The sequence below is a fragment of the Lactuca virosa genome, chromosome 5, assembly GCF_052849685.1.
Source record: "Lactuca virosa cultivar CGN04683 chromosome 5, Lactuca_virosa_CGN04683_v6, whole genome shotgun sequence".
NCBI lineage: Eukaryota > Viridiplantae > Streptophyta > Magnoliopsida > Asterales > Asteraceae > Lactuca > Lactuca virosa.
Window position 1 is genome coordinate 441,428,421 of NC_136430.1, and position 12,430 is coordinate 441,440,850.

Consider the following 12,430-nt stretch of genomic DNA (forward strand, 5'->3'; position numbering starts at 1 on the left):
GTTTTGAATCTTTAAATTACCTTTTTTGATTTTATCGATTTGTTTTGGAATAAAGATTTTGATGGGTTCTTGGGAACAATAGAAATATCCATGATATTTACTTAATGGTCCGCCTTTATTTATACGGTATGTGTTTAACTTTATAAAAATCTCATGCATGACTTTTATAAAATAAGTTATTAGATTCTTTACGTTTTATGTAAACTAGTAAAAAAACTCGTGCATTGTTATGGGACTGATTTATTTATTTATTTTTTTTGTTTTTTGCATTGATTTGTTTAGTACATTAGGCGGTCTAGATATAGATAACAAAAGATACATATATAGCAAAAGACTGAAGCATATGATTATCCACTTCATGCACTACTATTCGTCTTCCCTACCATAATTTAATCTATTCAAAACAGGAAACAATTATTAGGGATGACGCTTTGTGAGCAGGTCACCTTTACACAACTATTGCATGACAACTTGGATGTGCATGGGCAAATATGTAAACTTGACAGTGCAGGGGGCAAATATGGACAATTTTTCTTACTGTAATGATAACTAGAATCCATAATGGCAACAAATTTTCAATACCCACAGTAGAATAGCAATGTACTTCTGAGTTAAAAGTACATTACTATTTTGGAGTGGGTCTTGAAAGTACATGATGTAGTCGTTACATTTTCAAATTACAATGCTTTATATAGCATCCTACTTTATTCAACTTGTACTCTGTACTCTGGCCAGCACATGGAAAGCAGGTAGTAAGCCATATCTTCCAAGCTGGATTCTATATAAAACCTTTTTTTTTTTTTTTTTTTTTTTTATAAAACCAAGATCAAGAAATTTAGGATATGTCATATCCTAGTTTTCCAGACTATTTCTTCATTTTTTTTGGTCTAAAAAATAAAGAAAATTAGGAAATTCTATCATCTATAACAAAATTATAACACAAAAAATGTTGTATTTATTTTGGAAAAAATTGTCAAAAGAGAGGACGAATGGATCATCTTTTGTTAAGTTTCATGTGGAAGTTGCTTGGTTGTTGTAGTCAAAGACGTCTAAGCTTGATAACATTCATCAGTCTTCCTCTGAACAACATAACTGAAACTGATTTCTGATTATATTCACCCATGAAATTACAAATAAAATTAAAACATATATGAAATTTTAGATACCACGAAGTTTAGGAGTTCTTCTTGTTAGCCTATCTGTTATTAGCCTACATGTTTATGGGCCCTTTAGGATTTAGCCTATCAGGGTTTTGTCTTAGCTAGTATTTATTCTTTCATTTTTCTTTGTAGTATTTATGCTTTTCATTGAGAACCTTGTAATTTCTCTCTTTCAATAATCATATGACAATATTATCACTTCTTATCCAGATTCCACTAACCAATGAGCTGTCAGTGATTCCTTCCAACCTAATTACAAACTTGGCATGAGCTTTCAAACCTTACCCCTTGATTTGTTTTTCTTACCATGGTTTGAAGTCTTTACCGAAAAATACCGATGTCAAGTACATAACATTTTTAAACCCTAACAATATAGGGGGTGTTTAAAAACTATCTTCAAGGGACCCTCTCAACAGATCTAGAACATATAGTTTTTGGCCACCATGCTTGCCAACACGAAATATAAACACAAAAGTGGTCATTTAGAATTTTCATTGAATCTGCATTTTCTCTTAAACATGCTCCTTTTCTATCAACCAATATATCACGTAGGATTGTTGGCTTGTGCGATGATAGGAATGCAACTGTGTATTTGAGCGAGTGCGATTACCACAAACTTATTGACTTGAAAAGCTTTTGTAATCTTAAATATCATAGCTCGTAACTGCCATTTACAATCTTTATTGAAACAAATTGTTTTAAACATGTCTTTTGTAAATTTGCTTCTTTTGATTTGAAATCCCTTCTCAACACATTTCATTCTTGATGCTAGCTTAAGATCTTCTTTGTTTTTGTAAAGTTGTAACAACTTGATGTGTGATAAAGGGGTTGTGGGTTATTGAAACCTTTTGTTTTTGGGTTGAAAATTCGGGCGACATTAGACATTCGCGTGTAAGTGGTTTGAGATTCTTCATAATCCGAAAAATATTATGTGGAAATATGTTTTTTCGGTTGTTGGGGCTTAGTGACATCATCATTCATAATATGATAAACACTTTAAACTATTCCACCGGTTTGCCATATAAAAATATGTTTGCATCATCAACCAACACCATTATGTTGAACTTTTAAGTCCGAGATTTAAGTATGGAATATTGTACATTCCACAATACCTTTATGTTAGTATGAAATATACATTCTTCCTACCATGTTAGATTTCAATATACTTTTATGTCATTTCTCATCAAAATCTCACCATTCCGAAACATACATTAATATTTAATAGTTTGAAATCTGGTCTCCGGAACTAGAGCTGACAAAAATCGATCCAACCCGTCAACCCAACCCAAAATTAGCGGGTTGGGTTGAGATTTTCAACCCATTTAAGTTAAATGGGTCGATCCGTCTAACCCATTTAATTAAATAGGTTGGGTTGGGTAAAAAATTTCAACCCGTTTTCAACCCTCCAACCCAATTAACTTTAATATATGCTTAATTTAATATTTGTTTGAATATTATAATGTATTAATCGAAGTATTAATTTATAAATTAAAATGTCGTATTATTATTTGTGTTTTAAAAAAATGTAATTTTAATTCTCATCTTTTTTCTTATCCCCAAAAATACTAGTCACTCTCCAAAATCTCTTTGTAATTAAATATTTTTTATGTTATTTGATCAATAAATTGTGATTGTGCTTTTGTTATACATTGAAATTTTATTTATGTTTGAAACTGATTTATATAGTATAATTTTTAGTTAATATATTTAATTTTTTGATTTTAAATAAGTAACCCAAGTTTAACTTATTTATTTAATAGGTTGAATCGAGAATTATATAAATGGGTTAACCCGGTGGCAACCCATTTATCTATAAGGTTGGATTGGGTTAGAAATATCAACCCACTTAAATAAACAAGTTGGGTTTAGTTGATATTTTCAACTCAATTAAAAAATGGGTGAAATCCGAACCCAACCCAGATCGACTCATTGCCAACTTTATCCCGAATATAAATATTTTTTTAAAAAAATTAAAAAAAGAGTGTGATCGTTGTTGACAAGAACCTCTTCCTAATAGTAAGTTTTGTTAATAACTCTTAAAATATTAATAATGTTTGACAGATTATCCATAACGATAGGCCTTGATTTGAGTTTAACATGAGCTATTTGGTAAATGTTAATGTAATTACCTTTTACATGATAAACTAAATAGAGGTTTTAAAAAATATTTTATATGGATAAAGATCAATTATTTAGATTTAGATACTTTTAACACAACTAAATATTAAAAAATAATGAACATTAAGAAAATAAAATCAATTAAAAAGTAAATTTAAAACAACTAAAATAAGATAAACGATTGGGATGCTCTTTAAACCACCAGATTTTTGGCTTCATTATCTTTTATTTTCCCGTTCCGATCGGTTCGAGCAGAGAGTTTCGGCCCGATATCACGTAAACAAAAATCAAGTGATCACATGGAGGAGTCAAACAGAGGAATCTTCTAGTCGTCACGAGTCTATAAAATACGCCGTCACGTTATTCACACATCATTCTTCTCGTTCGCTACCAAAATTCGATAAACTTGCTCAGAAAGTTAGATCGAGGAATGAATATGGCCGGAAAATTGATGAAGGCTGTTTGGTACAATTCGTATGGAGGAGGTTCTGCTGGTTTGAAGGTAATACAATCACATTTCAAAGAGATTGGTGTTTGAATTCCATCTCCCTTTCCGTTTCGAGTTTATTACTGCTCCTTTGCTTTTTTGATTTTAATGTAGCTAAACCTAGATGTGACCTGACTTATTGGGGATTTCACGATGTAGGAAACTGAATTACCAATTTGTAGACGCAGATATAGATTTCTAGTGAATCATAAGCTAACATATTAGATGGTTTTCTATTAAAAGTCTTTGACTTGCACATCAATTTAGTAGTTGGAAAATGATATTGGATATATGTAGGAGAAGCATTAGTCAACGATATATAGTAGATTCAAATTGGATACACAGAGAAACTTACTGAAATTAGGATTAGCTATTTGATGTAGAAAGTAGCAGTGCTTTATCGCTTGTTTATATGTTGTGCAGCATGTTGAGATCCCCATTCCTTCCCCTGGAGTTAATGAGATTCTGCTGAAAATAGAAGCAGCAAGCATAAATCCAATCGACTGGAAAATTCAGAAAGGCATGGTTCGCCCTTTCTTGCCCAAAAAGTTTCCTGTCATACCAGGTACTGTTCAATAATCAAATACTACTTCCATTAGGATCCATCATCATTTATCCTATTCTTGTTCTATGCCTTTAACTATAACCCATATTCCTATACATATACATATACATAACCATATTTTGTTGTTGGAATAGCTGGTGATGTAGCGGGAGAGATTGTGGAAGTTGGATCTGGAGTCAAAAAATTTAAAGCTGGTGACAAAATCGTTTCCACCCTTGTAAGTTCCAATTTTTGTCCATTTGACATCTGTCGTTTATGTCTTGTCATGTCAGTCTGACTTTTCTTTTTTAGGGGGCTGCAGGTGGGGGGTTCGCAGAGTATGCCGTGGCTAAGGAGAATTTAACGGTTTCTAGACCGCCAGAGGTCTCGGCTGCAGACGGTGCGAGTCTAGTCATCGCAGGGTGCACCGCTCTTCACGCCCTAACCATAACCGGCGGTATAAACCTAGTCAAAATCCAACCGCGCTCAAACATCCTCATAACCGCCGCTTCAGGCGGTGTGGGCCACTACGCGGTCCAACTAGCAAAACTAGGAAACACACACGACTCCAGAAGGTTCCTCCCTTAAAAGCCCATCGGGCCAGAAGTATGATTTGGTGATCCATTGTACAACTGGTATCCCGTGGTCGGCATTTGAGCCCAATTTGAGCCCAAATGGGAAAGTGATTGATTTGACACCTAGTGGTGGTGCGTTTTGGACTTATGCTGTGAAGAAAATTACGTTTTCAAAGAAGCAACTACAGCCGTTGCTTGTGGTTCCAAAAGCTGAACAGATTGAGTGCCTTTTGAATTATGTGAAAGAAGGGAAATTGAAAACTGTTATTGATTCGAGGTATCCGTTAAGTAGGGCTGAAGAGGCTTGGGAGAAGAGTATTGAAGGACATGCGACGGGGAAAGTGGTTGTGGAGCCCTAAACGTAAATATGAAACAAGTTATACATGTTTGCTAAGAACTTATTACATATAAGTGTTTGTTTCAGACATTTTTTTTTTTAATATTTGATTTGATGAGCGTAATTGGGCAAAGAACTTAATTGATTTGGACATATTTATGTTTTTTTTTTACTTAATAAATAAAGTGAGACTATGGTTATTTTGTGGGTATTTGGTCTTTTTATAAATGAATAGCTCTAAATATATAATTTGTTAACTACCTTATTTAAAGATTGTATTTTTGGAGCAGCTATCATTGTTAGGGAACTATGTGATATGTGACACTTGAAAAGCAAGTAGCTATGTCTAAACAGTGCGGTTTATCAGTTTTTGTTAAATGCAAATAGAAAATGTTGTAGGCTGACTTTTTTTATTGATGAAAATTAGGGGATAGACAGCTTTAGGGAGATAGATAAAAGTGAGTAAATTGGCCAAATACTAGATTGCATTCACTGATTCACGGATTGGGTGTAAAAATGTCACGCCTATGACCTTGGATAACGTTTCTTTTAACGATAATGCAATTGATTTTTTAGTTAAAAAGTTGTCCAATCTTTACAACGGTGGAAAGTATTTCCTCCATATTAAACTTAATCGTGATGGTTGGACTAAAATTCCAAACTACCATGCCGAATGTGTCCAAAAGACCGTAAGGTATATTAGACAATCGGTACAAAGGATAAGCAAGTTCAAAAATGTTATAAAAGATTGCGGCTTAGAAACAAAGAATTTTCTATGAGGTGACACCCCTACTTGATGCAACTCGACTTTCGAATTATTGAAGATCATATACGAGCTATGAGAGACGCTTGTGGAATTTTGCATAAAAGATTTTTTAAAAGCCGAATTGTTTTATGTTTTTATGTTTTTCAACGTAATGTTGAATCTGTTAAGAATTATAAAGATAAAGATAATGATAGGTTGGTGTTAAAAAAACCCTTTTGGGGTTTTAAGCACATTGTTTTCCGTATTATGATTAAACCTAATAAATGTGTCTAATCAATCGAATTTGTTTTAAAGTCTATTTTGTTTTTAAAATGTGTCTAATCAAATTTGCTTAATTAATTTAATATTTTGTTTATTATCTATAATAATTATATATTTTTTATATTATTAATTTTTGTTTGAACAACGGTAAAACTTTTTTTCTATCATATGATAATCATCTTTATTACATTTTTTCTTTATTATAAGTTGTTAATAAGTAACTTTGTTTTTTTAGAAACATAAAGTATTTATTGGTTAATATTAATCTAAAATATAATAAATATTCAAATTATAAATTAACACAAAGTAATGTTGATAAAAATGTAAATACATGTACTTTATATATATTAGCAAAAAAAAATGGTTAACGGTAAAAAAATTTGAAATGATGATACGTATTAAAAAAGACACACTTTAAGGTTAATAGTATTAAATGTTAACAAGTAAAACTTAATAGTATATATTATTAATTACGTTTATAAAACTTTTTAAAAATTCCAAAAAGAAAAATAAAAAAAAATCCGAACCAATTTTTATCCTATTTTTGCATGAGATATAGATTTACAGTATAACTTAAGGAAATATGGATCCACAGTAGTCACACCACATTTTGACACCATTTTAAAGTATCAAGTTCTGAACTTGGTTTTGTTTCTTGTAGATCTTGTTTTGGGTTAGTTTTAGGTTCTTTTTGTCCCAGATATTGTGTTTCATAAACAAAGCATGTTCTTGACCCATTAAGCTGTCTTTTCATACCCTTGGGAGGGTATTGAGTCATAAAAATGGGTTTCAAATGGTTGGTTTTGCTCAATGCATCTTGTAGAATGTCTTAATGGATTAAGAAGTTGAGATAAGTACTTAATGGGCATGTAAAGTCATAAAGTTGGAGGTTCGCCTGCAGTGACTCCAGGGCATGAGGCAAAGCCTCATGTTTGCAGCGGAGGATTAGTCGGTGCGCGAAAGCTGGCCCGGAAACCCTCGTTAGGGAAGTTCCCTTTCCAAAAAAAAAAAGTTGGAAACTTTATGACTCTAGAGTGTATTTTAGCCTTGGATCTGAAATTTGGACGTAAGTGCTTAAGCCGTTAAGCACTTAATGAGTTTTGAAGTTTCTGGGAGTACGCCCCACATACTCGGAGTACGCCCTGCGTACGAGGTCAACCACCCTGATGGTGGTCAACATGCAAGGACTCGAGTACGCCCAGCGTACCTTCGGTGTACGCCCCACGTACTCGCATTGGGTCAATTCAGTTGAGTTGGCTCGGTTGGGTTGACTCAGTTGACATAGTTAGTTTGACCAGTTGACTTTGACTTTGACCAAGTTTAACCTTAAGGGTATTTGGGTATTTAGGATACTAATTGAGATTGGTCATTTGGTTGGAATAAGAGTCTGTTGGAGCTGAGATTCGGAGTTGAGACCTCATCAGTTTTTTGTCCAGTTTGCGAGGTGAGTTTTCCTCACTGTACTTGTGGGTCGAAGGCACCAAGGCCGACATATTGGTTGATATTAACTGATATTCTGAGTATGAAATAGATATGCATGAGTATGCTAGTTATTAACATGCTAGTCTGGTATATCTGTAGGACTACCTGTGATTCTGTTTGCATGATTATCTGTATATGATTATTATCTGGTATATATCGACATATTGTGTTGGGTTGAGGTTGTATTGCTCCGTGCGGTAGCCAACAAACCATGGAGCATTCCAAATATGAGCTGAGGGTCGGGTAAGGCATTCCAGACTCATGTTGAGGGCTCATGAGCATTCCAGATACGAGCTGAGGACTGGGCGGTATGTCAGACTCGTACTGAGGGCTTGATGGTATTTCAGTCCGAGGACTGATCTGATCAGGGAGCAAGCCATACATAAGTTGTGGTCCCCGAGGGCAAGCCAGACTTATGTTGTGGGCTCAGGGGTAATCCAGTCTTTTAGCTGTGGACCTATTGCATGTTGTTATTGTATATATTATTGTTATGTGTTGGTACTTTGGGGAAACTCACTAAGCGTTGGCTTACAGTTTTGAGTTATGTTTCAAGTACTTCGGATGACCGCGGGAAGGCGAAGGCGTGAACGTACATATCTTCTTGTTATGATCTATGATTTTGGGAAACTCTGATGTTGGAAATGTTTTGAAAACTATTTTGTAAACACTTTATGTTTTTGGATTGTATTTAAAAAGTTTAAATTTATCTTGATTTTTATGAGTGTTACATATACTACCATGGAAAGTTGTTTTGAATAAACAATCTCAATTGCAAAGAAGATGATATATCCTAACATATTTCATCAATAAAATATTAGATTATACTTCTATTAAACAATTATCTACAACAATATTTTTATAAATACAAATTGAGTTAAATTGTTAACAAGATGATTTATAGATGCACTTTTACTAAATTACGAAATAAAAATACCGTAAAAACATTAACAATCATATTTAAAAAAAATATATTACATGACACGAACTAAAAAAATAAATAAATGAGAGAGAGAGAGAGAGAGTTAATAAAGAAATAAAAAATTAACCCATATTTTTTATGAATTAGTTTTCAAGAAACATTAGAATGATAGATATTTATATACCACCATGGAAAGTTGTTTTGGATAAACAATCTTAATTGCAAAAAAGATCATATATCCTAACATATTTCATCATTGAAATCTTTTTTTAGACACCAAACAACTACAACTTTGTTCTTCATTTTCAAGCATTCTATATAACAAAAACGAAAAAAAAAGAAAAAAAATATAAATAACCAAGAATGGATGATACTGTTCTTATATAAGTAAAATATTGCAATTAATCATTCAATTAAGTTGAATAGGTTGAAGAGTTTTGAAGTTATAAAATAATATGGTTTAATACAATTAACTAAAAAAAATTGAAAAGTTAAAATGTTTCAAATCAATATGGTTGAATATTATTGATTTATGACTTCTTTTATAAGAGTGATATATATATATATATATATATATATATATATATATATATATATATATATATATATATATATATATATATAATTTTGAAAAAATATTATTAATAATGACTTTTTGCCTACTAATTACCTGTTCCACTAAGTGTACTTAATTAAACAATTTCATTGTTTATTTACATTTTCATAAGAGAAATAATTGTTTAGTAAAAGATGGTTGCTTCATATGATAGTTAAATATTGTATTTAGGACAAATCTGGTTTAATAAACAATAAGAAATTCCATGTAAACAAGTTTACGTGCCAATAATATCAATAATTAAACTTTACCCCTAAACAAAGTCAATGTGACGAAAAGATTTGTGATGTAATCCAAATTATTGCTAAATATTCGGTAACATTTTTAATCATAATGAGTATTATAGACCGCATTAAATAACTTTTACTATAAACGTGTCCTCTAAAAGAATCATATCTTGATTTTATTTATTATTTTTTAATTTAAGCATACTTGAATATTTATCTTTATATTTAAACTTATAATACAAATAAAAAATATTTGGTCACATATGTGTTTATTGTAACAAATATGGTTATTATATATATATATATATATATATATATATATATATATATATATATATATATATATATATATATATATATATATGGTCACGATGTGTTTTTTTAATATACGAATTTATCATTACATTTACTTATGGTGACAAATCTTTTGATGAGTTGAACGTAATAGGATAAGAACTTATGTTTATTGTAAGCATTTGTTACTTACATTTTTTTATATAAGATTTGCCATTTAAGTAATAGTTTTGTTTTAGAAAACACTACTAAAATTACATGTTCATTTTCCAAAAACACCTTCTTTTGTATGGTTAATATTATCTATTGGAAATGTACTAATATTTCAATATATATATATATATATATATATATATATATATATATATATATATATATATATATATATATAGAAGCTTAGGTTATTGTGTTCTAACTAATTATTGTGTGGATGTAGGAATGATTGTGGACCAATCATTTTAGTTATTTTAAAAAAGTCATTTATCCATATTATTAAATTAAAAAAAAATAATATCATTTAATTAAAAAAGGGTAAAATTGTATATTTCCATTATTTTCAAATTACAAAACCCAAATTTAAAAAAGGAAATTTCGGATTTTAAGGGATTTTTTATTGTCTTAATTTTGAATTATGATTTTTTTAATTAATTCAACTTTAATTCGGTTAGAATGTTATTTTGTTAACTTTAAAGAATAACAAAATTCTTGAACCTGATTTGAATAATAAATTCTCTTAATTTTAAAAATATGGTTTTTCTGGATAATAATTCTATTAAATTGGATATTCTAAAAGAATGCGTTCATGATTATCTTGAAAAAAACGTTATATTCTAACAAAATACTATAAAAATATATTATCAAATTTGAATACAAATTTTATATGAAACGAATTTTAATATTTTAGAATCCGTAGTTACATTTATTATTGAATAATTGAACTATGGACATAAATTACATTCGTTATGAGTGAATACAAATTAACAATTACATTTATTCTTAAAGAATAAAATTAAGAATGATTAAAAATCAAATAAAACATTGAAGTCTAAGTAAAACACTAATACATTCTGAGAAAATAATGTTAATTCATTCTGAACAAATATTATTGCTACTTCTCACCAAATTGCAAGAGTACATTCTCATTCTCCATGTTTGAATGAACTTCTACTATACTACATTCTCATTCTTCACGTTTTCTTTATTTTTCACATCAATGGCAACTTCTTCAATACCTAAAAAGAAAAAAAAACCATCAAAATCTAACAAAAACAGTAACCCAACCTGAAAGAATATTATTGCTTAGAGTCGCTTGATATTATTAGTATATATTTGTATGTATCGTGTATGTATATTCGGCCCAACTCTCTATGGCCCATTATTTGTATTGGTTTCCTATATATATTTATTAATGAATACAGAATGAGTCAAAGGGAAATCATTTGTCTATTATGGTATCAGAGATCTTTTCTCGATCCTTCTAATTCTTCTCCTCCATCTTCGTTCTTTTCCTCCCATCTCTTCTCTTCTCAGTCGGCCTTAGCATATCCCCTGTTCCATGGCTCCCAATACAAGTGAGTCAACAGAGAAACCATATGGCATCAATAACATACACACATATGTTCCAATCACTCTTGATCTTGATGTCATGAACTATGATTCCTGGCACACCCTATTTCAAGCTTTCTGTATCAGCTTCAGTCTTCAAAAACATATCAAAGACCCACCACCGACCCCGGTAACTCCCGAATGGGAAAAACTTGATAATCTCCTAAAACTGTGGCTCTACGGGACCCTTTCTCAGCCCCTCCTTACGATGATTCTTAAGCCTGATGACACCGCTCGTGATGTTTGGACTAGCCTCCAAAATCTGTTTCGCGACAATAAGGAAGCTCGGGCTATGCAACTCGATCAAGAACTTCGTACTCTTGACCTTGGAGACATGACCATTGTTGGTTACTACCAAAAAATCAAGACTATTTCTGATCAACTGGCAAATATCGGCCAACCTGTCACTGAAACTAACCTGGTTATTTACATGATCAATGGATTGGGGGATAAATTCTCTCAAGTTGCAGGTATAATCCGTCATCAGCGTCCACTTCCCACCTTTCTGGAGGCCCGCTCCATGTTGATGCTTGAAGAAACTCAACTCCAAAGGTCTCGCACCCATCCTACTCACCTGCGAGATCATAGCTCTTCTCCCACTGTGCTTCTCTCAGGTTCAACTGATCCACCGCCCCATCAATCTCGCGGAGAGTCTGATCGCCGACGCAACCCTCCATCGCAACATGACCGCCGGTGGGGTGATCGCCGTCAACAAGAGCGTCGTCGTGGGAGTGATCGACGACAGTCAGAACGCCGACAAAATAACAACAACAACCAAAACAACGTTCCTCCATGGGTTGCATGAGCTTCTTTCTACCCTCCTTGGGCTGCTCCTACATGGCAACAACATTGGGCTCTTGGTCAATCTTTTCAGCGACAACCCAACTCCTTTGGTCCTCAGCGACAACTTCAACAGTCGGCCCAACAACCTGCTGCTTTTCATTCAGCCTAGCCCAATACTCCATCAGGCCCAACAGACATGTTACTTCTCTTCCCCATGCGTTTCAAACTATGAGCTTACATGACCCGATCAATACAG

At 32.2% G+C, this 12,430-nt stretch overlaps 1 pseudogene across 1 annotated transcript; it reads left to right on the top strand.

The window, feature by feature from the left end:
• The first annotated feature begins 3,495 nt into the window (after positions 1 to 3,495).
• Positions 3,496 to 5,432, top strand: LOC145114072 (chloroplast envelope quinone oxidoreductase homolog; annotated as a pseudogene). The gene is made up of 4 exons (XR_013710916.1): positions 3,496 to 3,780; positions 4,189 to 4,330; positions 4,465 to 4,547; positions 4,622 to 5,432. The product of XR_013710916.1 is annotated as a chloroplast envelope quinone oxidoreductase homolog (transcript).
• Positions 5,433 to 12,430: the final 6,998 nt, after the last annotated feature.